Source organism: Leptonychotes weddellii, chromosome 8 (genome assembly GCF_054177405.1).
Source record: "Leptonychotes weddellii isolate Sample4059 chromosome 8, ASM5417740v2, whole genome shotgun sequence".
NCBI classification, from domain to species: Eukaryota; Metazoa; Chordata; class Mammalia; order Carnivora; family Phocidae; genus Leptonychotes; species Leptonychotes weddellii.
The window spans coordinates 61,196,235-61,221,530 of record NC_138376.1 but is presented as its reverse complement, the minus strand read 5'-3'; the positions used below and the strand labels follow the sequence as shown (position 1 = coordinate 61,221,530).

Sequence of the window (25,296 nt, the reverse complement as noted above, 5' to 3'; positions counted from 1 at the left end):
TTTACTCTCCATCACCCGTCTACCTGTATCCTCACTTCTCTCCTAAGATTCTAGGCTACTTTTGAAGATTCACTGTCTTGCACAAGCCCTGACTCTTGCCCATCTCTCCTCTAATGTATTCACCTGGGGAAATGCCAACACTGTTTAAACACCACCTTCTGCCTTCTCCCAGGCGGTCTTTGAGCAGCCCTCCATCATCTCACACATCCAGTTCTTCCATATAATATATATCGATCTTACTCCAATATAGAACCAGAATTCATCCCATTCTCTGGCTCTCCGTTGCTGCCACCTGAGACTGAGCCACCATCATCTCTTGCCTAACTGCTGCCATAGGCTTTAAATAACCTCCTTGCTTCCACTCATGCTCCCTATGCTATTCCCTGAACAACAGCCAGAACAGTCTTTAAAAATATTATTCACTTCATGTCCTCCGTGTGCTTCAAGCTTTCCAGGGGTTTGCCATTGATTATTGGATAAAACCCAAGGCCCAATGTGATCAACACCCTGTGTGCTTTTGGACCTCAGTTTGAATCATGCTCCCAGCTGCTCATGATGCCCTAGCCCCGTGGGCCTTCTCCTTGTTCCTTGAACACTCTGCACTTTCTCCTGCCCCAGAGCCTTTGCAATTGCTATTTGCTCCATCCTGCAGGCACTTTTGCCAGCTCATTCCGTACCTGGTTCCTTCTTGTCACTCAAGTCTCAGTTCAGATCTCACCTCCTCTGAGAAGCCCTCCCTGGATACTTGGTATAAGGGGCTTTTCACGTGGTAAAGAGAGCAAAGAAGTCCCCAGGATGGCACAGAGAGCTAGTGGCTTAGTTGAGGCCAGAGGACATTTTCTACTCCTGCGCTCATGTTCTCCCCATTATCTGGTGCTATCTCCAAAGGTTTGTTTTGTTTTGTTGGAAACATAAACAACCTGGTCCAAATCTTTCAAATTATCACTTTGATAAGGGATTATAAAATTCCAGTAGCACACAGGCAGGATTTCCTTCCATGACTTCTCAGTATTGTGGCCTGGGCTGTTGACTGTGGCTGGAGGTCGGGCCTGCTCCCTGGCTGACGGGCAGTGTGGGGGGCCAGCTATACAAATACATGTAAATACTGTTCCCAGTGCTGTGTGAAGGAGAAACTTGGTGCCCCACTGAGGCATCTGCAGTTTTTATATTCACAGGGTCAACTATTATGTCATAATGACCAACCACGCACTTTGTGTTTATATATACATCGTAAAAAATGAATGCTGCCTTGGAGCACTGGGTGTTATGCACAAACAATGAATCATGGAACACTTCATCTAAAACTAATGATGTAATGTATGGGGATTAACATAAGAATAAAAAAAAAAAGTTTAAAAAAAAAAAATGAATGCTGCCTTTTATCAAAGGTCTGCTCTGTGCCAGGTGATTTTACATATATTATCCCTAAGGTTCCAAGAAATGAAAAAATCGTGTTTAAGTTCCCGTCTGAGTGACGCCAGAGCCTGTGTTCTTTCTGGAACATCATGTTGCCTTTAAAATACTATATGTATTTGATGAGCTTCCCTTTAGGCATAATTTGCAATTAATGCTTTCCATCTCTCTGTACCACCCCTTTCTCAGTCCTAGCATCCCTGACATAACTAACCCCTGTGGCTTTTCCCTGTTTCTTAGCTACTCAATATGTAAACCTCACAAATGTATTACTTGATATGGCCCACTCTGAAGTATTAAGTGGTTGAGGGGAAAAGTGGGTTTTTGAAATTTCATTAGGGAAATGAAGCTTAGTCATGTTGAGGAGGGACTTTGGCAAGAGGGTGGAGGAGATTTTAATGAGTGTCAAAGACCCTCAAATAAATGGATATGTCCCTACCACATTAGTGGCCACCTACTTCTACTTACGTGCTAATTCTTTCCAACCCATCTACCCACATCCTTGTCTGAATCCAGCTGCACCTGATCCTGCAAGTGTATTTCTCATGTGAAAGTAACCAGCCCAGTTAAGGATTAACTCTGTATCTTACTTTCATTCGCACAGATCCTAACTAGAACTAACTGCTTCAGACCTAATATCAGGACACAGTTTTGGTAATGTGTGTTTAGTAGCTGCTAAACATCTGAATGAATATTCTCCTCACATTGGTTCTCAGGGCCCTTTGAGTAAAAAAAAATGTTTAAGAACTAGGTAGGAAAAGTTTGTGACTTGCCTTTTTTTCTCTCCTGACTGCACAACGAGGCTGTGCTGCTTTGCCCCTGGTCGTGCTTTCCCAAGGCTGCTTTGTTTATCTTTTGGGCAATAATCATTACCCATTATCATTTTCTTGGCATGGTTTTTATTTGCTGGGGAAGCTATTCACAAGCTTCCACACCCTACTCAGTGACCCAGATAGATAGGGGGGGATCGACACCTCTGCGGTGTTCATTACCAAGACAGCAAACTAGTGGCATTGATTAGTAGCCTGGATAGAGTGGCATTTTAAAATTCTACTGCAAACATTAGAATTCTCTCATTTTAAAAATCCCTTTAAGAAATCCTCCTTGGAAACTTCTAATAGAGTCTGTGGTGGTGTTCGTGCCAAGATAAACACGAAACTTAGCTGAAACAAAATCAACTATCCAGAAACAACAAAAAGTGGACAGGAAAGAGGACCTTTACATTTGTATTTCCCAACTAGAAGTTGAATTAAATTATCTTGATGACCCTTCAGTTCTGATCTGATCATGGGTCTGAGCAGGTGTTAGTGTCTGTGCTATTTACTTGCTGTCCCTCAGTTCCACGCCTGTCCTTGTCAGCTCTGCTCTGTACTGCTGGGACTAGTAGTCTGCCCACTACACTCCCTTTCTCTCGGGTGCTGCCCATGGGAGGCACTGGGGGAAAATCAGAAGGCTGAAGGTAGAGAGATTTCTGCCTTGGGCACCAACTCCATGGCAGGGACTGGCGGGTGCCGGTGGTTTCTGGGGATGGAAGAGACAATTGTGGGCTCCCCGGCAGCACATCTCTGCGGGTGTCCAGTCCTGAAAGCAGCGGTGCCTCTGGGGCAGTTCTGGCCCCAGTCATGGTGCTTTTAGCCTTGGCTGTGGGGGCGACATCTCTAGCAGCAAGGGGCAAGGGTGAGCGGGCGGGTGCCAGCCCAGGGCACATCACCAGCTTCCTGGTCTCCAGGGGTCCCGACGCCTTCCTTTTTCCCCTGTGCTCACCCTGCCAACTCCTTTGTAGTCAGTTCCCGCTATTTGAAATCCTCAGTGTGGTTTCTGTTTTTCTGATTGGATTCTGACTGATATATTTATGAACAAATTAATGAAACACTTCTTACATTTTATTTCTAATTGTCATCTAATGGGGCTTTTATGTAAACATTTGTAGTAGAAAATTAAAATCATTGTAGCAAATGATAATAAAGATGGCTAACCTTTAATTATCATTTACTATGTGCTGGGTGCTGTTCTCAGCTCTTCAGATCTTATTCAGTCCTTATAGTGACTCTGTGAGATACATACTATTTTTATCCCCTTTGATCCTGAGGAACATAAAAGTCAGAAAGGTCAAGTAGATTGTCAGTGCCCACTACCCACGCAGCGGGGAGAGCCAGGATTTGACCTAGGACAACCTGACTCTATAGCCTGAATTCTTAATCATTATGGCATATTGCCCCTGGCTGGTCTATGTTCTAACTGATTGTACCTATATATTGTAGACAATGAGGTCTTTGGTTAAACCACAGTCTTTTATGACAGGTTTTGCAAATGTGCACCTTGAAGTCACTTCAGAAGTTGGATAATTCTACAAGTAATGTAAAAAATGTAAATTTTAGTCGCTTGTAGATTGTAAGCCCCATGTGGCCAGAATTGATTACCTGCCACGTTCATCACTGTATCCCCAGCACCTAGCATAGTTTCTGTCACATCTGAAGCTCTAATATGTTTATACAATAAATGTTTATGTAATAAACAATAAATCATATATAAAATAAATTACACATACCATATACAATAAATCAATAAATTGATAAATCGAAGACTGCATGGGCTTGAATGTGGTTAACTTTCCACAGCCAGAAAGCTTTTTTTTATTGCTAAATACTTCCTTTTGGAAAGAGATCTACGTAACAGGAAAAGAAGGTTTTAAGTTCATTTTCTCAGCCAAAATACAACACAATCAAAACTCAGGAGAGTACATTTTCATAAAGGCAAAAATAACGTCCCAAGAACATCAGGGATGAAAAGTAGGAAATTACTTTATGATTAAATATTATAGTTAACAATTTTTATAAGCCCATAAGAGTTGTATAAACAAGTTATGGAGATAAAATAATACTAAGACATAAGGGAAATCTGGCAGGTCTTTAGGGTTATAGAAGAGGCAATAAAGAACAAACTCGACCCCTCTCTATTTCCTTGGGAAGGAAAGTGTACAACATTGAGAGTGAACAGGTACAAAAAAGTCTTGAGTCTTTGCATGTTAGCTTCAGCAATATCATGAAAGAAGAAAGAAGATGCCTTTGGGGAGTCATGCACTGACACTACATTGGGAGGGAGATGAATGGGATACAGGTGGGACTCTAAACATGGTGTCCTATTGAGCTGGCCATCCAACTTGAGCTGGCCAAGAATTCAGAGAAGTATGTGTAGGTCCTAAGTAAGGAATGTTTGTGCAGTAGGCTTCTGTGAAAAAACTGGATAACATTATTTGATCTATGGATGGAGGTGGAGGGAATGTTTCAGATTACTGTATGAGCCTGGGTCCATCAAAATTGCAATCCAACATCATTAAATCGGAAGAAGTAGCTTATCAAATTTGGGTGAGTGGGATCAATCTACCCCAGATACAAGCAAAAAGACGTGCGTTTTGTATAGGGAAGGTAAAAACAATAACAGAACCATGAACGTTGATCTGCTCTGCTATTTATTATCACTATGAGCCTGCAAGTCTAAACACTCTCAGTGGAAAAATACTCCTCCCTGAAAAAATTTTTGTTAGCTGAAGATCTAAACAAGTATAGCAGTTACTGTTGTGTTTTAAATATATATGATATATAATATATATCATATGCTTCAAATTAGCTCCTTTTAAAAGACTTATTCCTCACTGAATATTGTATTCCACTTGTAAATTACTTTAGAGAACTGCCAGATGTGAAGTTACCCCCTGACACATGAGACTCAGCTACATGTATTTGTTTCAAGAGTAAGTTTGTAATGATTTAGAATCATTGGTGTTCCCATCTGCCAGTTTGTATCTTCACATATTCCTGTGTTTAAACTGGGGGTTTTAAATAATAGTTGTAAATACAATAGAACAGAACTTGAATTATTTCAGTTCTGTCATCTTATGTGACTACTTGGAGTTTTTTATTTGTGTTTAAGATTTTTAAATTTGCAGAAGCTAAAGCTCAAAAATAGAAACTGTAATGGTAATCATTCATGACAAAACAACATAGATATGTTTTTCTTTTTTTTCCCCCAAAAAGTATCATGAGTAAATTGAGATCACAAGAACATAATCCATTATTTTCTTCCTTTTAGAACCGAATGTTCATCCATCCATCCATTCATTCATTTCTGGTATGATTATGTTTATTAAGGTGAATAAAGAAAAAAGATTCAGTCTACATTTCTTGACATTCTTTTTGTTTCATGTCATAGTGAATACTGAAAATAATTTTGTCGTGTAGAGGAAAAAATGTTTTCTGTATCAAATATGCTAGGGATGTCACTGGTTGGAAATATAGGAATTACTGTTGAATGTGTGGCAGACCTCTCCAAATTGTTATTGTAAATGAAGCCCATGAGACCCTGGGAAAAGAAATGCTATCAATTTTGTCCATCCTGTGCTTGTTAACTGACTCCCATGACAGGGAAGAAGAGTACTGCTGGCCTATGTTTTGAACCTTCTTTCATGTCTCATGAAATTCTTAATGATCTATCCTCTTAAGACATTTTGGTGAATCCTTTTAGGTTTCCTATATGACATATAGCATTTCATTCAGAGAGACTTTCTTCAAATGGATATGATGTCTGTTAGCAGTGTATTCCTTTTCATTCTCAGAGCTAATGAGTTAAGGACAATTTGCTAAGGGGGTGCCATCAGTGAGGATTTTTGAGTTGGATACCAGTTAGAAGCTAATAATATACTTGTTAATTATCTACACTTTCCATTGCTAGGAAGAAAATGCTAAAGTACAATAAAGAAAAAAATATTTCCTTTACTCAAATAAACATTGGCATAGCAACCAATAGACTTCATATTTACCTTCCCTTCAGGATTTAAGCGTCCAGGCAGAAGTTTTCATTTTGTATTGTGGAATAAAGCAAAGGTAATAAAAATGAATTTGTTGCATACAATTTTTTCAAAAAAACTGGAAAAATGTGGACACATCATATCTGGTATCTGAGTTAGATTTAGCAAGTATGTTGAGAACAAAGAGGTTTAATATAGAAATTAGGGCTTCCAGGAATATAGGGAGAGTTGAGTGGGTTCTTCTGGTCACCTTGTCATGCTGATCTCCTTCTTATGCACGAGTGACATGGTCACATCAGTGGGTTCTGTGGTAAGTGATGAAATCTATAATGACCACAGGACTCAGACCTACTGCAGCTATCTCTTCAACAGGAAGAGACAAGCACAACCAGGTTATCAGAATAATCTGGCCAACACCCTCCTGCCTGGATACTGTTTGGGTGGTCACTGCCAAGACCTGACTCTGTGATTCTTCTTTTTCAAGGCTGACCAACACCTCTCTTAAGTGATACCATCTTTCCTTTAAGGTGTAATCTTTAATCAAATGATCACACTGTTGATTCTGGATTTTACCCCCAGTAAAACTGTGTGGGCCAGTTTACATTGATTTTATAATTTCACCTTCAGAGGACAATCTTATAATTATTATTTTCTGGCAATTTATTATAACATACCAACTACAGTGACCATAGGGAAGTTTGCCAATCAACCAAGGGTTTTATGAATCTCTCTTCAGTGCACTCACTTCTGAATTTATAGACAAGTATGAAGAATTGGAAAGGGTTCAGAGGAAAGCCATGAAGATGATTAATGAATGTGAGAATGATATGAAAAGACCAAAAGTACTGAGGGAGAGAAAGCTGAACATGAATTTAATAATAGTATCCAAAACTACTGGATTGTTAAACATAAGAGACCAAATTATTTTGCCACATAAGGGAATTAGGCTTGACAGAAAGAAGAACTTCCTTATGGTGAGAAATGTGACCATGAATGGCTACCAAAAAAGGATTGAAATCTGCTCTGCAGAGTTTGAAAAATGATGTATTTTCACTTTTTATAGACTGTAGTCCTTTCTGAAGGCAGAGAAATAGGCCACATAACATTTCCATTTTTTTCCAGATCTGAGATTCATAGGTTAACTTTCTCTGGAATAGGGTAATGAATCCTTCCACACTGAAGTGAACCAAGAACTAAAAACTTCAGTTGGTGACTCAAACTAAATTACAAAGAAATTCCTTTTTTTGTGCACTGGTTCTACCTTCTTTTTGGCAAAAGAACTCTTTGAGATATTGATAGATCACCACATACTTACCTGTGCATGTGCCAAATTTGCATACAATTTCTGGGTACTCATGGACTCCCCACAACCTATACAAGGAGCCCTTTAAGGGTCAAGGGACCCAAGTTAATATATTCTTCTTCAGAGGGGATTTATTCTTTTCTTTCCTTTTTTTTTTTTTTTTTTTACTGGCTGCTTGTAGTTTATTTTCCACTTGGTGCAAGACACAGGGTTACAGAGTGTCAGGAAGGCTTGCGTGTGGCGTGGCTAGTGAAGAGTGGGGTTCTCTCAACTTCCTTTTTGCTATTTTGCTATTTTGATATAAAAGAACCCAACTGCTTCTGCTTGGAGTGGCTTGCCTAGTCTGTGGGGAGGGAAGGGGAGGAAAGGTGACGGGCTCTCCTGAGCCTAGCACCTCCTGAAGCCCAGTGGTGGCCACTCAGGACCGGAGCCGGCGTGGGCTTTGCCAGGCTGGCCTCCAGGCTGCTTCCTCGTGGCTTCCAGAGCCATGTTGCAGGTGATCGTGCCTCTGGAGGCCTGGGGAGATTCGGAGCGTCCTGGGGACTCCAACACTGTAGCCGTGAACGGGAAAGTGGACTTGCCCCAAATGAAGTTCGCCCAGCAGTGACCTGGGTGGGCCCTGGGGAGACGGGGGTGGTGAGGGATGGCTTCCCCAGGGTTCTCTGCACTTCCGCAGGGGCTCTTAATGGAAGTGGAGCCCAGGTGGTGCCGGTAACAGCCGTGGCCACAAGCCAGCTGCGGGAGGGGATGGCTGCCATGCTGGTGCTTGTAGGCTGGTGGAACCCTCGGCGGCGACCCTTTGCGGGCTTTGGTGCGCGATCACGGGTGGTGGGGACACCGACGCTAGCCATGAACCCATTTGCAGAGGAGTCCCATGTTTTCCCACTTCTTAGGATTTTAGGTCTGAAGGGTCTGTAAAATATGGAAGCCCTATGACTGAGGTGTGGGTGAGATCTAGAGGAAATTTATTCTTATCTTAGACATGGCCAATCCCATTTTTATAGAAAATTTCTTCTGGAATATTCTTGGTATCATGAATTACCTTCACACCACAGGAAATGTCTGATTGGAAATACCTCTTTTCTTTCTCATCTTCTTTTGTTCTCCTTCCTGTTCTTTTCTCTTCCTTTGAGTGTCCCACATCCTTCCCTGGCCTTCTCCTTTGTTCCTTCCTTTGCGTAAAGGTCTATTAGTTGCCCCCAGGACATAAGGTAACAAAAAGATTGCCTATTAAAGCCCAGAATCTGATTAAAATTACATGATAAACAGAGATCACTTAAGTCCACTCGCATAAGTTGGTCTAAGTCCTTAGTGTCACTCATACTTTATAGTTACCTGTGATGGAAGAACTGTTTATAAGCACAGACTGTAGAATCTGGAAATGGCTTTTGTGCTCCTGGGATTCTTAGAAAAATCTGGGAAGTGGGGTGCCTGGCTGGCTCAGTTGGTTGGGCGTCTGCCTTTGGCTGGGCTCATGGTCCTGGAGTCTAGGGGTTGGGCTCCCTGCTGGGCGGAGAGTCTGCTTCTCCCTCTGCCCCTCACCCCACTCGTGCCCTCTCTCTCTCACTCTCTCTCTCAAATAAATAAAATCTTAAAAAAAAAGAAAGAAAGACAAATCTGGGAAGGGGGGCCTGGCTGGCTTAGTGGGTGGAGCATGCAACTCTTGATCTGGGTGGGGTTGTGGGTTCTAGCCCCACCTTGGGCATAGAGATTACTTAAAAATAAAATCTTAAAAAAAAAAAAAAAAAGAAAGAGAAATCTGGAAAGTCTCCTCTTTTGGTTGGGGTCTGAGGCACTTAGGGAAAGCAAATTTCTCAAACCTCTCCACATAATTGGAATCAGGTTCCCTTAGAAAAGGTTTACATGAGAGGCGCCTGGGTGGCTCAGTTGGTTAAATGACTGCCTTCAGCTCAGGTCATGATCCCAGAGTTCTGGGATCGAGCCCCACATTGGGCTCCCTGCTCAGTGGGGAACCTGCTTCTCCCTCTCCCTCTGCCTGCTGCTCTGCCTACTTGTGCTCTCTCTTTCTCTGTGTCAAATAAGTAAATAAAATCTTAAAAAAAAAAAAAAAGGTTTACATGAAAAGCCAAGAGGAGATTAGGGTAAGACTCACGCTTTATCCCTAACACTTTTTTTCCTGCCCTTTCCCAAGAATGAAATTATGTGAGAAATCATTTTGCCTCATGTTACTTTGCAGAATTTCCACTTCTGCGCAGCCCTTTCTTCTTTGCTGGTTTCTCTTTGAGGAGCTGTTATGGAAGCCATTTTCCTGTGGATCAAGGACAACACATTCATTTAACACTTAATCAAGTGTTTATTCATGGAACTCACCTTCCCCAATTTTGTAGCATTCTATTGCTTGTAGGCCAAAGATGTCCTCGCTGGGATTCAGTTTGAGGAAAATCTTGCCATAAAATAAACTTTCCAGAAGTAAGAGTATTTATATATGAGATCTAGAAGAGGAAATAATACCAGGAGACATATTTGGAAGATTTTCTCCTACTTTTAACTTAAAAACATCACCAGAAAGAAGTAAAAAATTTAAATTTTAATTTGAAGTCTTGACCAAGTATCTGTTTTAAAGCATGAGAAACAAAGAAAAAATAAGCTATACTTTTCTTTTAAGCAATGAGCTGGATTTACAAAGGAATCTTTTGCTGTATAGGTACTCAGATCATTTTAATCTAAAGATGGCAAACTCAAGGGGATGGCATTTCTTATTGCCAAATACTACATACTGAGATGCTGTACTACCTTTTTTTTTATTATTTTATTTTTTTAATTGAGGTATAATTGACATATAACATATTAGTTTTAGGCAAATAGCATAATGAATGACTGGATATTTTACACAGTGTGGAATGATTACCACAGTAAGTCTAGTTAACATCATCACCATATAATCATATCACATTTTTAAGGTTAGCATCAGGTCAATTAGGGCCTGACCTATTTCAGTTGTTAAGTATTTTACATATCACCCCGTGTTATGGACAGCATGAATTCCATAGTTCACTATATTCCCCTTCTAGGTTGGGCAACAGGGGAATCCAGAATTTGCTATGTGCTTTCCCTTATCCCTATGCAGAAACTTGAGGCATGCATTTCTGTGAACTAACTCTCCTGGGCTTTTCTTTTTCTTCTTTTCACTTTGCTCTGATTACTCTATCTTTAGAAAAGCATCTCATTGTGCTACTTCTCAGTCCATAAATGACCTGAGATCTATTTTGTGCTATGGTAGGGCATTAAATAAATAACACAGATAATTTTATGATGATATAATCTTGAAACTTAAAATTCAAGAGGAAATCACACCTTTGAAAAATGAGTGAGTTGACAAGTTCTATTTCAGAAAATGTGAGTCAAAGTAAATTGCACGAACCTGAAGTTTCTGCATAACTCCCCACAATTAAGCCCACAGCAATGACAGGCTCTTGAATAAAAAATATTTTTCCAGGTCCAGATTTATGTCATACCAACAGGTATGTTTGGCAGAACATCATCTATAAGTAGTTATACAGAATTTGTAACAAAGTCCCATGTTTTCCCATTTCTTAGGATTTTAGGTCTGAAGGGTCTGTAAAATATGGAAGCCGTATAGTGAATCTTAAGTATTTTTCCATGGAACTTGGTCATGGAAGAATACTTCTTGGTAGCACTTAAGGTTCCCTGTTGCCATTTCTGGTGGAGCTCTCCAGCTTCTAGAGCCGCTGCTGGTTTTGTGGAAAGGCTGGATAGTCCCCTGGAGAACACAGAGCAGAGTGGTTGAGCAGAGAGGCTGCTACACAGCTGTGGGTGCAAGCTGCAGTAGAGGGCTCACCACAGTTTAGGAATGAGTTTGCTTATTTGTTGTAAAAGAATAATTTGGGAGGAGAGGACACTTCTCCTGAACAAGGTGTGCAGGAGTTCTTCCAACCATAGCACTTTGTTTTTCTGTTGTCAGCACTTGGCTGCTTATTTATGTATTTTTCTTGAGCTTCAACAATTTTCAACTTTGCATTTCTCCTCATAACCCGGGAATCAAGGAAATAACTCTCTTTACAGTCACTTGACTATTCTTTGGCAGATCGCATGGTATCCCGGAAAGTGACAAAGGAGAGGGAGCATGAAGAGTTGAAGGGAATCACCCAAGAGGATGAAATGAGCAAAGAAACTGAGTTTCTTGTATTCGTCCTTGGCCCCAGGATGGAAGGATGGAAGAACTTTTACTTCTTGAGACTCCAGCATTTTAAGGGACTCTTCAGATTATGGCTAAAGCAATTATAAGTTGGGAGCCTGGTTAAACTTTAAAAATAAGCCTTCTGCTACAAGACATAATCTTTTCCAGTTTCTGAAATCTTTTGGTAGAATCTTAGAAATACATTTTCCCATTATGTTCTGTCTTTTCCTTTAAAGAATACATTAAATGAACTGAGTTCTGGAAAATATAAGGTGACAAATAAGATCACAAAGAGAGGTAACCTAAGGTCCCATTCAGATAAGAATGAATAACTGTGTCCTGCCCTTTTCCTGATGGATGCTGAGCATCCACAGTTACTCTTGTTATGTGCCGGTCATCAAACAGCAGAGTATAGGGAAATGAAGCAATAATACAGGAAATCAGGGAACTCTGTTGGTGGGCTTGAAGAATATGACTGGAAGACTGTGTTTGGGAGCTCTGACATTAGACAGATTTGAGGTTATATTGGGCAGTTACTTCCCCTCTGTCTCTACTTTCCAGTATGTAAACATGTCCTAATCTGTAAATAGCAGAACGATGTCATTAAATCTAGTTAAATAAAATACTGTGCGAAAAGTGGAATTCACTCATGTTTTTTTCCTAATATTTACATGGTTTCATATATTATGTTAAGATTCCTGATCTACTTGGAGTTTACTCTGGTATGTGGAGTGAGGTATGGATCTAATTTTATCTTTTGCCAAGTGACTACCATTTATTAAAAAACCAATCTTTAAAAAATAAAATAAAATAAAAACTCCATCTTTGCCCCACTCATTCAAGATGCACCTTTATCATACACTAAACTTTCGTATGTCTTTGGATCCATTTCTATTCTTTTTATCTGGTCTACTTGTCTATCATGTGCTCCCACTACAATGTTTAAATCACAGAAACCTTACCATAGGGTGTGCTTTAGGTAGACCTAGGTTCCCCTTACAGTTTCCTTTTTTAGTGCTTTCCTGATTACATGTTTGTTTTCATATGAACTTTAGTATCATCTTGCCTAACCTCAGAAAAAGCTTGTTGGTGTTTTATTGGGATTGTTGTAAATTTATCAGTTAACTTGGGAAGAGCTAATGTCTTTATAATGTTGATCATTCTATTCAAGAACAGGGGAGGTTTCTGCATTTGTTCTACTTTGGTGTCTATCAGAAGAATGCCATTAATGTTTTAATCCAAAGAAGAGATTAATGATGAAAGATTCAGGGCCCAAGGAGTCACTAGGCACCACCATCAAACATGACGTGATAGTGATTGCCTCCTTCTCATAATCCATTCAACTAATATGTAGTGAGCACTTACCGACCAGATGGTAGACTTTATGCTAGGTCCTGTGGATACAAAAGTAAAACAGCTGGTGCCTGCCCAGGAGGCACTCACAGTCTAGTGGGAAAGACAGGTTATTAAATTGACGGTAGCAATTACTCTTCCTTTCTGAGGACAGCGCAGTCCTTTCACAGAGGAGAACTAGATTCAGTGTCCATGAGACATCCAAGAGGATGTTGAAATTGGTTGTATGAAACCCAGTTGGAAATTTGTTTCTCAATTTCATTTATGCGTTCGATAACTTTCACTTACAACTGCATCTTAGAAGATAATTTAAAAGTCTCATTGTAAAGTGTTGAAGCCCCTCTTGTTCATGCGTGTGTATCTAGTGAGATATCAAGTAGAATGTTGAAATTAGTTGACTCCAGCAGCAGCTGGTACACAGCAAGCTTCTCTCCTCCAATCACTTTATTTTCCCATGGTCATTAATAATTTGCCTAAAAAGGAAGCAAATCCTTTAAGAAAATTGTATTACTCTCCCCCAATTTTTCTACCAGTGCTTGCAATTTAACATTTGGCTAGCACTTTCGGGGAGTGATGGCAACATTGGGTATCATGTTTATATGCTTTTAACAAAATAGAGTTTCTCCCTCAGCTAAGCTAATAGTCACTTCGAAACTTTCTTACTGTGACTCCTTCAAGATTAATTCAATCTTATTTTAACCCTATGGAGAATCAAGCAGAATCTTGAGTCAAGTGTGATCCTGTGGGAAATTACTTAACCCTTTCAGGATTGTCAGTGTTCCTGGAAAAGAGACAATTTACTTTCTGAGCTCTTTCTGGCCAAATATCTAGTATAAAATTCTCAGTCACATTCTCTTGTTAGGAAACAATTCTAGGTTTCAAAATGGAAATAAGATAATGATGACCTTTGGCTGCATGCTTCTAACTGCAGAATTAGAGGTAGCAATTGCTGATACTCAGGGAAGGGGATGTGGTGGGAGAAGGGAAGTAATCATATGCTTTTCAATTTTTTCTCATCTCAGCTTGAAAGTAAAAGGAGACATGTTCACTATAGCTTTTTTTTTTTTAAGATTTTATTTATTTATTTGAGAGAGAGAGAGAGCAAGAGTGGTGGGGAGGGGCAAAGGGAGAGGGAGAAGCAGAGTCCCTGCTGAGCAGGGAGCCTGATGCGGGGCTCCAACGGGGGCTCAATGCGGGGCCCCAATCCCAGGACCCCGAGATCATGACCTGAGCCGAAGGCAGACGCTCAACTGACTAAGCCACCCAGGTGCCCCTCACTATAGGTTTTCACAAAGCAAAGCCTGTTTCTTCGGGGAAACCTAAGAGTCCAAGAGGGAAAGGGATAGAAGGTAGTCTGAGAAGCCTTTCAGAAGGGGAAGGAGGCAGCTATTGTTCAAACATAAGCTGAAAGTAACCTTAGATGGAATTTACTCAGGTAACTCCTAGAATTTTACTAGTGGGTTCTGTTTTCTTTTCTTTCTTTCTTTCTCTTTCTTTTTCTTTCTTTCTTTCTTTCTTTCTTTCTTTCTTTCTTTCTTTCTTTCTTTCTTTCTTTCTTCTTCTTTCTTTCTTTCTTTCTTTCTTTCTTTCTTTCTTTCTTTCTTTCTTTCTTTCTTTCTTTCTCTCTTTCTTTTTATTAATTTTATCCCTCCTGTTTTCTGCACAGCATTGTAGTCATTCAGCTAAATCCATTCATTCCCCATCCCCCATACCAACCCCCACCGGGAACCCCTTTCTCCACCCTCACTTGTACCTTTTCTCTATCATGTCATTCTGGAGTGTGCTACGGGAGGATTACATGGTCTCTAAGGCTCTGTGGTTTATCACCATCCTCAACGACCTCCACAGCTGTTCTTTTTGATTCTTATCCCACTTGCCCAAGAACATGTTACATCCAGAGATCACCTGAAATCATTGGTCAGACCAACTAATATCACAAGTTTTCTACTAGTCATTCTTCCATCAAACAAGAGTGTTCCAAAATAATAGGCAACACGTACATAATAACACAATTTATGATCAGAAAATTTCAAAAACTTAAGAAAGTGAGGCTACTGTGCCAAAGAGTCATTAAATACTGGCTGACAAGCTGGGAAATGTGAAATATGGAATGAAATAGGAATTTTCCCATTTAGTGTTCTTATATAAGATTAAAATATCTTTGATCTTTTTCCTTTCTTGTCATCTGCTTTGTTCAGAGTGTTTGACAAGGTACCAGCAGGAGAGGAAGGCATGCCAAGGTAGCTTGCCAGTAGTAAGCTTGCTCCCCCATTCCCTCCTGCCAGTGTGGACAGAACATCCCCCCAGCCCATGCGAATCTTTAAGGAAGAACAGGAATTTCTCACCACCATTTAGGGACCTCGAGGCTCTCCTAGAGGTAGTGTTTAAGCCTCATCCAATGTAACCACATCCACCAATGCACTTCATAGATGAACTTCTGCTCCTTGGACTCCTTAGCCTCTCCCCACCTGGTCACTTCCATTTCATTCCATGTTCAGATTTGACAGAATACATTATTAAAGGGAACTTCTATTTGGTTATTTTATAGTGTTTACATTTTTCACAGAAGATTAAGAGAAAATTCCATTTGTTTACCCACAATACACATTTTCTTGTAAATTCTTTGACAAATTTATATTAGTTGTTTCAAAGTTCCTGTCTACTAATTTCAGTAACTAGGTTATCTCTGAGTCTATTTCTGTGTCATCCAAATTTTATCTTATCACATTTTTCTGCTTCCTCAGATTTTTGAGAGAGAGATAGTGCGAGCATGAGTGCAAGCATGACTTGAAGAGAGATTTCCAAACATTGTGAATGAAAGAACGTTGGAGCCTTTTGATCTTGAGCTGGGAGGGGTAGACTGCACTTTCAGATATACCGGATTCACTTTGGGCCCTGAAGGCCAATCACTGTTTAAACGCCCAGGACCATGTGATTGCCCTTTGCTCACCAGCCCAGTCATCCAAGAAAGGACTATTTCCCCCCCACCCCACAAAGTCTTCCTATCTCTGACAGTTCACCTAGGGCCCTGGATCCAGGTATGGAAGCTGCTGCCATTCTCTGCTCACCTGTGATGGGTGATGGGTTTGGGCTCTATTTCACAATATTACAACATAGCCTTTTGCTACTGGCATAGTTTTTTATTTTACTTCTACCACGCTTTTGAGAGCCACATAAAAAATTCATATATATTTATATAAAATTAAATATGAATATAAATACATTTTAATATATATATAAATATAAAAATATATTTTTATATGTGCACACACATGTCAAGTCATATTAATTGAAAGGCTATCTTATATGTCCATCTCCATGTCAAGGCCAGCCCATGATACTACAAGTTCCATTTAAGGCTATGACTAAGCTCCACTTTCTCCAGAGCACTACAGCCCAAAGAGAGCTTTTCCTGACCTTCTACTGACCTTCTTATCTAAACTACTCACCTGAGATTCATATGTTGGTAGGTATATTGCCTTATATTGCTGTCTTATATCATTTTTAAACTTTTTTTTTTAAGATTTTATTTATTTTTTTGAGAGTGAGAGAGAGCATGAGAGGGGAGAGGGTCAGAGGGAGAAGCAGACTCCCCACTGAGCAGGGAGCCCGATGCGGGACTCGATCCCAGGACTCCAGGATCACGACCTGAGCTGAAGGCAGTTGCTTAACCAACTGAGCCACCCAGCCACCCTCATTTTTAAACTCTTGAACATTTGGATAGTCACACATTTTTTTCTCTAAGAAGGTTTTATGCTCACTAAACACTGTATCCTTTACACTTTTCCTCAGCCCCATGTATGGTTTTGCCACAGAGTTGGCCCTCATTAATTGAGGAGAATGCCTGGCCCTGCTAATTCACTGAATTTCTAGCTGGAACCCTCCTCAGATTATCTGGGTTTCCAGAATTGCTAGGCTCCCAAATCTGGAAGAGTGTTATTCTCTAATAAAATATATAATGATCTTTTTAAAAAGCATAAGACAATCCATGGGAGATATACTCCTTGTTTTCAAGGTTATATGATGGAGTTGGAGGGGTAGTTCCCCTAGGAAATGCCCTATCCTCCTGAAATAACTCATCAGTTCCTTGGCAGGTGGATCACCCACCATTACTGTTTCAGCACCTTTAGCAGAAAGTTGCTTTTTGGCAGTCCCCCTGTGGGACCCTAACAACCTGGCTTCAACTAGAAGATTTAATTGAAAATCTGTAAAGTCTTCTTCATAAAATCAGAAGTGCAACCTAAAGTGCAACTTCATTTTAGCTTACTTTATTGTACTAGTTAGGGCTCTCCAGAGAAACAGAACCAATAGGATGTGTGTGTAGGTACGTGTGTATATATACATCTATGTGTGCATATATTTATATATGAGATTCTAAGGAATTGGCTCATGTAATTTTGGAGACTGGCAGGTCCAAAATCTGCAGGGTGGGCTGGCAGCTGGGGACACAGAGAAGAGCCTATGCAGCAGTTCAAATCTGCCATCTGCTAGAGTTCTTCTCTTGCTCAGAGAAGGTTAAGTCTTTTGTTCTGAAGGTCAGGCCTTGATATGAGTGCATGAGGCCCACCCATTATGGAGGACAATCTGCTTTATTCAAAGTCCACCACTTTAAATGTGATCTAAATCACTCTCTCAGAAGCATCTAGAATAATGTTTAACCAAATATCTGCACACCGTGGCACAGCTACATTGACACATAAAATTTGCCATTACATCTGATTTATTACTTTATTTTAACCACAGATACCTCAAAACTCCCTTGGCTTAATGTGACTTTTATCTGCCCGAGAACAGGGACCCCCTGCAGCTTATTCATTACTGTATCCACAATAACAATTCCATAGATGGATGAACACCAAAAATTGTCTCTGGCAAAGACTATAACGTGACTGCAAACTCCAAGCTGCTTATTATCACACCTGGGGCATCAGCAAGAGGGACAAAGCCATCTTAATTTGGTCCAGCCTAACATGAACATCTTTAAATTCATCATTCCTAATATTGTGAAATAGAGCCCAAACGGCAAGTTGCTTGTTGTTTCCAATCCAGTGGATATCTTGACCTATGTGGCTTGGAAGATAAGTGTCTTTCCCCAAAACTGTGTAATTGGAAGTGGCTGCAATCTGGATCCAGCCCGGTTCCATTACCTGATAGGAGAAAGGCTGGGAGTTTGCCCACTGAGCTGTCGTGGGCGGGTCCTCAGGGAGCGTGGAGACTCTAGCGTGCCTGTGTGGAGTGGAGTCAGTGTTGCTGGTGTCCCCTTGAAGAATCTGCACCCTGACCTAGGCGCTGATGCAGATAAGGATCAGCAGACAGAGGTTCACAAACGGGTGGTTGGCAATGCCTACAGGGTGAGCCACCTGAAAGGCTGTACGTCCTGGCCATTGGACTGTTTGTGGCTGATTTTGCAGAAAGTATAATGAAGACTCTTAGGCGGGTGCATCCAGTTTCCACCATGATTAAGGGTCTCTGTGGAATAAAAGATGATGTCTTCCTTAGTGTTCCTTGCACCTTGGGATGGAATAGTAGAATCTCAGATGCTGTGAAGGTGACTCTGACTGCCGAAGAAGAGGCCCGTTTGAAGGAGAGCACACGTACACTCTGTGGGATCCCAAAGAGCTGCAGTTCTAATGTTTCCTAGTGGCGTCCCACTTCACTGTCTAGACCACAGCAGGATTCTAGCTGGAGGTTGTGTATATTGTCCTTGTTATCTGATCTGTTATTGCTCAAGTGGTAATACTGAAATGGCCTAGGGAAAACTTCCGTTTCCTAGAGTTACAGACAGGCCTGGTTCACACACCCCTGCAGCTCTATCCCGATGCTGGATGATCCCTACCTGGTGCGGTCCTAGATGGGTCAATGAGAAGTGGCTCCACCACCTCAGGGGCACCGCTGCCAACATGGTATCTGCTGCAGCAGCTCTTCGAAGCACATGTGTGTTCACTGTGCGTTACAGAACTCCTGGTTCCCTCACCCACCATGCCCAGTCCAACTCTTTTCTCCAATCACATGCTGGGATCCGATGCATAAATCCAATATTGCATGTATTGTGCACAACTGTTCTAAAGGATCTGATTTTGTGCACTGTAGATATCAGGTGCCTCACTTGGAGGCCATAGGGGCACATACTGAAATGGATCATCCTAAATATGTAATCCATAATAAAAAGATTTCTACTCATGACACAGACCAAATCATATTACCCTACATTGTCACAGGGACAGGAAGTGTGTTTGTTACTTGATAAAGGAGACTCTACTTCCCTTAGCACACTGTAGCTTTTTGATACCTGTCTTGCTGCTCCTCTCCCTTGTCACTTGTCCTTTACAACACACATGCACCTCCTCCTTCCTTTTTTGCCAGATATTTCTCTACCTTAGTATTTTCCCCAAGTGTGGAATGGGAATAATGCTCATTCTAGAATTTGAGCAGCTTTTTTGTGAAATTCTCTTGTTCTCAGTGAGGACTGTCAGTTGATCTTCTGCCTCTTGCCCTGTTCGTACTCACAGGCTAGAGCATCACAGCCAGGCAGGTGGTAGTCATGATGTTTGTGTCACTAACCTAAATGAAACAAGGCAGTAGACCTACAAGTCACTTACTGTGCCTTGTCCCTCCTTTTTCCTTCCCTCCTGCTAGTTTTTTCAGAGCTATATTTACAGATGGAGTCTGAATGTGCAGACCAGGTGATTTTGCTCTTGAATAGGAAATAGATGGAAATATTTGTGAAGAAAAGATTCATAATTGTTGGACACTATTTGAGTCTAATGACTTCAGAGAAAAATGTTTATGCTGCACTCTGTTGTATGTTTTCTTCTCTATGAAAATAGTGTAACATGTAGGAAACTCAGAAACAAGTTTGTTAGTGAATATTTTTATCTATGGGGTGTTTACTTAGTTTTCTTGCTCTGAACACCAGACTCTTGACTAGACAAATGATGTATGACCTGCCCAGTTCTGATTTTTATTTAGAATACTGGTTCTTGACCTTTTAGGGTCACAGTTCTCTTTGAGGGTCTAAAGAAAATCATGGACCCATTACCTAGGAAAATTCACATATTGACATGAAATTTTATGTAGATCTTTAGTCTTGATCCAAATATCCCTGCAAATCTACCCATGTGATTCCATTTAAGACTCTTGGTCTATGACTAGGGATTTTGCTTACTCCAGATTTTGTAAAGGATTAATTGAGAATAGCGGAACCAACTCATATTCTGAAAAGAAGCTGTAAATTATTAACCTAACAGTGAATCTCAAATGAACGGCAGTGGTTTTGTCACAGACTTCCCATTTCCTTCTCTAGGAGCTAGTCTGTCTTGGGGTAGCTCAGATTTCATGGCGCCTCAAGCTATAACAGGACATGCTATTCTTCTTCTGGAGCCTTACTGGGGCATACATGTTTATAGTTAAGAGCTAACTCACTCTTCACTTATGCACTTGTGCAAATTTCTTTTTAAGTACAAACTCTCTCAACTGTATTGCTAAGGAGTTCTTTTTCTCTCTTAAAAAAATGCCTGCTACCAGTAAGTTCCCAAAGGACTTTTCTCTCTGTTTGCAGGAAGCTGCAGTTTATGACCTATCTTTGTATTGAATATGTCCCATCACTCTTTGTTCTGTGCTCTTTGCTATCCTTAGGGGCTGGAAGAAGTTTTCAAACACCTTTGGTTGAAAAAATGTCTTTGTAATTGAGGTTTGAGCTACAAGCAGATCCCTTGCCCCAAATAAGGTAGAAACATGTAAGCCATTATACCTCCTGTCCCTCTCCCCCAACCACTGGCTGAAGCATCTAGGCTGCCCCCCATTACCTTGTTATGCTCAGTAGGCAATGGCAGATTGAGTAGAGAAGGTGAGCAGAAAGTAAACCCATTTTATTTCATAGTTATCCAGTCTTATCTCACTACTTTAATCCAGATACTTTTAGAAGTTTGCTTCAGGCTGAGGTTTTAAAGCAAAATTTTATGTTGTGAAACATTTTGAATCCCATATCCAAGCAAATAAAATCCAAGAAGGCAAAAATTATTTCTAAGGCCTGTAAGTTTAAAGGCAGTTAATATATTCATTCATTCTTTAACCCATTAATTATATAGCTTATAGAGTAAATATGAAATAAGCCTTCTGCCTTCTCAAAAATTACTGAATGATAAAAATAAAGATTTCAGATAAGAGATCAACTATTAGCCTTGGATTGAATCTACATAATAGACTTTGTGGAACCACACATCAATTTCAAGTTTCTAGTGATTTAACAATCTGCTCTTAGGAGCTGGTAGAAGCCGGCCCCAGCACATCCTATGTCAAGTATCCATCTTATTGGGTTCTCTATTCTGTTTCATTGGTCTATTTATCTGTTTCTATCTTAATTGACACAGATTTTTAATAAATATTGGTAGGCTAAATCTTTCCATTTTATTCTGTTGGGTGTTTGTGGGGTTTTGTTTTCTTATAAAGAAGAGCTGTATTTAGAATCTATTGTTCAATTTAGATTCTGCTGAATCAATACTAACTCTGTTAGGAACTTGAAATGCAACCTCCTGCATGGAACTGGTCTTCTGGAAGGTAAAAGAAGAGCTGAAAGGAAAGAAGTAATCATTTTGCCTGAGAATATCTTAAATCTCTGCATTGCTCTTTTGATGACTTCTCTGGCCTCCACTGCTGGCAGGAGTTTGGTCTATAATGGCATGATGTTTCTTGACACTTTCAAAGAGAAGAGAAAAGGAGAAGTGCCATTGAGGTTTATTACATTTTAAAGGTTAAATTTCCACAGTAATTTCTAAAGTTGTGACTAGGAGGTGGGAAGGAAGAATTAAGTTGGTATGAATTTTTGACTCATCTTTATAAGTAGTGTGTGAATGACAGTGGAAGATAGTTTCAGGTTGAAGTAATGGATCCATGACTTTCACAAAAGTCATTTCTCAGGTTACCTACATTTATTTTTTCTCTAAATACCTATAACCATCATACTACTCAGAGTTAAAAACATCTTTACCTAACAAAATTTTAAGTTTTCTTTTAGATTTTCTATATATAATATAAACAGGAATAGAGATTTTCCTCACAAAATATATGGAAATAAATGTAAACTTTTTCAGTGCACTTTGTTAACATAAAGGTTTTGGTCATTTGGGGCGGGGGGGACAAAACCCAAAATACCCAGTGCAATCCTTAATTTTATGTGTCAACTTGGCTAGGCCATGGCCTAGTCAAAATGTTGCTGTTGAAGATATTTTGTAGATGATATTGACATTTAAATAAGTAGTCTCTGAGTAAAGCAGATTACCTTCCATATTGTGGGTGGGCCTCACCCAAACAATTGAAGGTCTTAAGAAAAAAAAAAGACTGCTGATGTTTCCTAAGGGGGAGGGCCAGCAGACTGCCTTTGGACTCAAGCTGTCCCATCAAATTCTTCCCTGAGTCTCTAGCCTGCAGCCCTCACCTGCAGATTCCAGACTTGCCAACATTTACAATTACATAAACCAATTCCTTAAAATCAATCAATCAATCATTCATTCAGTCTCTCTCTCCATATGTGTGTGAGTGTATATGTATATGAATATGTATATATCTTCTTGTTTCTGCTTCTCTGGAGAACCCTGACGGTCCAACCAGAAACGACCAAAGTTATCTAAGGCTTTATAAGGATGTGTATGTATAGCTATGAGAGCACACTTTCATTTTGCTACTGTTATCTACTGTTATGCTTTGGCCTCTAAAGTATAGTCTTGACGTGGTACTTGCTGATAGGGATCAGAAGTTACTCCTGCAGAGACTTATGACAACTCAGAAAAAAAGTTTTAATTTTAAACTTGTTGAAAAGGAAAAGTTAATTTAAATTCTGTCCCCAGTGCTTGTGATACTTGGTAAAACTGGCACACACCTAAAGAGATTGGCACTATACCTGCGTACAATATATTTGCAAAGCAATAAATATCAAAGGTGTATAAAAATGTTTATATCTCTTGACTTAATATTCCAAGTTCTAGGTTTTTGTTTTCAAAACTTATCTAGAAAATTAGAAAAACACTATGCGCATATATATGTATATATAATACATACATAGCGATATATATATATTGATCTATAATTAGTTATCAGATATAGTTATATTATATAGTTATATATATTATATATGCTTAGTTTTTTAGTTGTGGGCTGGATCATGCCTCCCCCAAATTCACATGTTGAAGTCCTAACCCCCTGTAGCTCAGAAGGTAACCATATTTGTAGATAAGGTCTTTAAAGAAGAAATTCAGTTAAAATGAGGTCTTTAGGGTGGGCCCTAATCCAATAGGACTGTTGTCCTTATAAGAAATGGAAATTCGGACACAGACATGCACACACAGAAGAAAGACCACGTGTAGCCAGAGGGAGAAGAAGTCCATCTACAAGTCTAGGAGAGAGGGCTTAGAAGAAATCAACTCTGCTAACACCTTGATCTTAAGACCTCTAGCCTCCAGAACTGTGGGAAGATCAATTTCTATTGTTTAAACTATCCAGTCTGACACTTTGTTATGGCAGTGCTAGCAAACTAATACTTGTTTAAATACGTATGTCTATACAGATTAGTTCTAAGACTAAATAAAATCTAAATAAGCAATAGCAGTAAGATATTTAGATTTAAATTGATGTATCACTATGTTGGACTATTATATAGTCCTTAAAATGAAAATTAAGAGACTTTATTGAAAAGAAATTACAATAGGATATAAACAAACAATAGCATATTATCCAGCAGTCAAACAAAACAAAACAAAACTGCCTACATTCACATGCACAATGCTCCAAAACATAACGCTGAATGATTTTAAAAAAACAACAGTGTGATTTACCATTTGATACCGTTAATATAAATGGGAAAGCACTTTCACAATGAATAGTTTATATAGCTCATGGATAGATATGCACTTAGATAAAGGTAGATAATATGTATTGGAAGAACACACCTTAAGTGTATGAGCATGGGTCCCTGTGGGTGGAGTCTGGGACTGGGATCTACAAGGAAGGGAACTAGCCAGGAAACTAAATATCCTGAGGAGCCTGGATGAACTGATGCAGATAATGTGCCTGGAGGCAGAGACAGCCAAGGAGGCTTGATTGTATCAATCCAACTCTGCCTCTAAAGTGCAACTAGAAACAAATAGATGGTAGTGAAAGACCAGAATGCAAAAAAGTCTATGCTATAGTGAAACCTCTATAACAGAATTTATAGGGCTGAACAAGAAATTAAAGAACAGGGGTGCCTGGGTGGCTCAGTCATTAAGCATCTGCCTCTGGCTCAGATCATGATCCCAGGGTCCTGGGATCGAGCCCCACACTGGGCTCCCGGCTCAGCGGGAAATCTGCTTCTCTCTCTCTCTCCCTCTGCCCCTCCCCACCACTCGTTCTCTCTCTCTCTCAAATAAATAAATAAAATCTTAAAAAAAAAAGAAATTGAATAACAGAAAAATAGATAAATAATGGTGGTAACATTGAGGGTAAATTTAGTTCTTTATTTTTGTGTTGATGAGAGATTTTTTTACTTTGGTTATTATTTTGTCCTATAAATCAAATTCCTGAGGCAAAATAAAAGAATGAAAAGTTGCCTTTAGCCCAAGATCCTCATTGTGGTATTCCATTCTTTCCAGAGAAAAAAATAACCTGTTGTCATCAACAAAACAAAATAGATATAATTATCCAAAAATTCAAGCAAAAACTCTACGGTGACCTCAATTATGTGTGCAGTCGAAGCCCAAAGTGAATTTGCCACTAGAGATATGGCTTCAGCTGAGTTTTGTCTTTTTCATTCTGTTCTCCTTATGGTTTCTTGTTCGCAGTTCCGTCTCCCTCTCTCCCGCTCTCCCTCCAACAAACACCTAAAATAAGCTTTTTGACTCCCTAGCTTCTCCTTGTACCCTGCTGTCAAATGTAGTAAAGAGAACAAAGAAAAGCCAATTTGATTCTGACTGCTCTGAGACCTTCAGTAGTCATCTCAGTCACTTGGGGAGAGGAGAAATCCTGCCCACAGATGCCAAGTCGCTCCTCGCCCACGGGCACTGGTCGGTGCACGGAGCTGCCGCGCGGGCAGAATTCCGTTGAGTGGGCTCTCCGTGGCTGAGAGAATCCAGGGGAGGAGAGTCCGTTACGTGGAGGTGGCTTTTTCCTGCGTTCTGTTTTTGAGATTAGATCAAACTTCAAGCTTTTCATTATAGTCAGCTATGATTTTTTTCCACCTTGAGGTGAAAAGCTTAAATGCTGGGCAGTGATTCTCAACTCCCAGTGCACGTTACA

General features: G+C 40.0%; 1 pseudogene; it reads left to right on the top strand.

Moving 5' to 3' along the window:
* The first annotated feature begins 17,884 nt into the window (after positions 1-17,884).
* Positions 17,885-19,001, top strand: LOC102742661 (L-lactate dehydrogenase A chain pseudogene; annotated as a pseudogene).
* Positions 19,002-25,296: the final 6,295 nt, after the last annotated feature.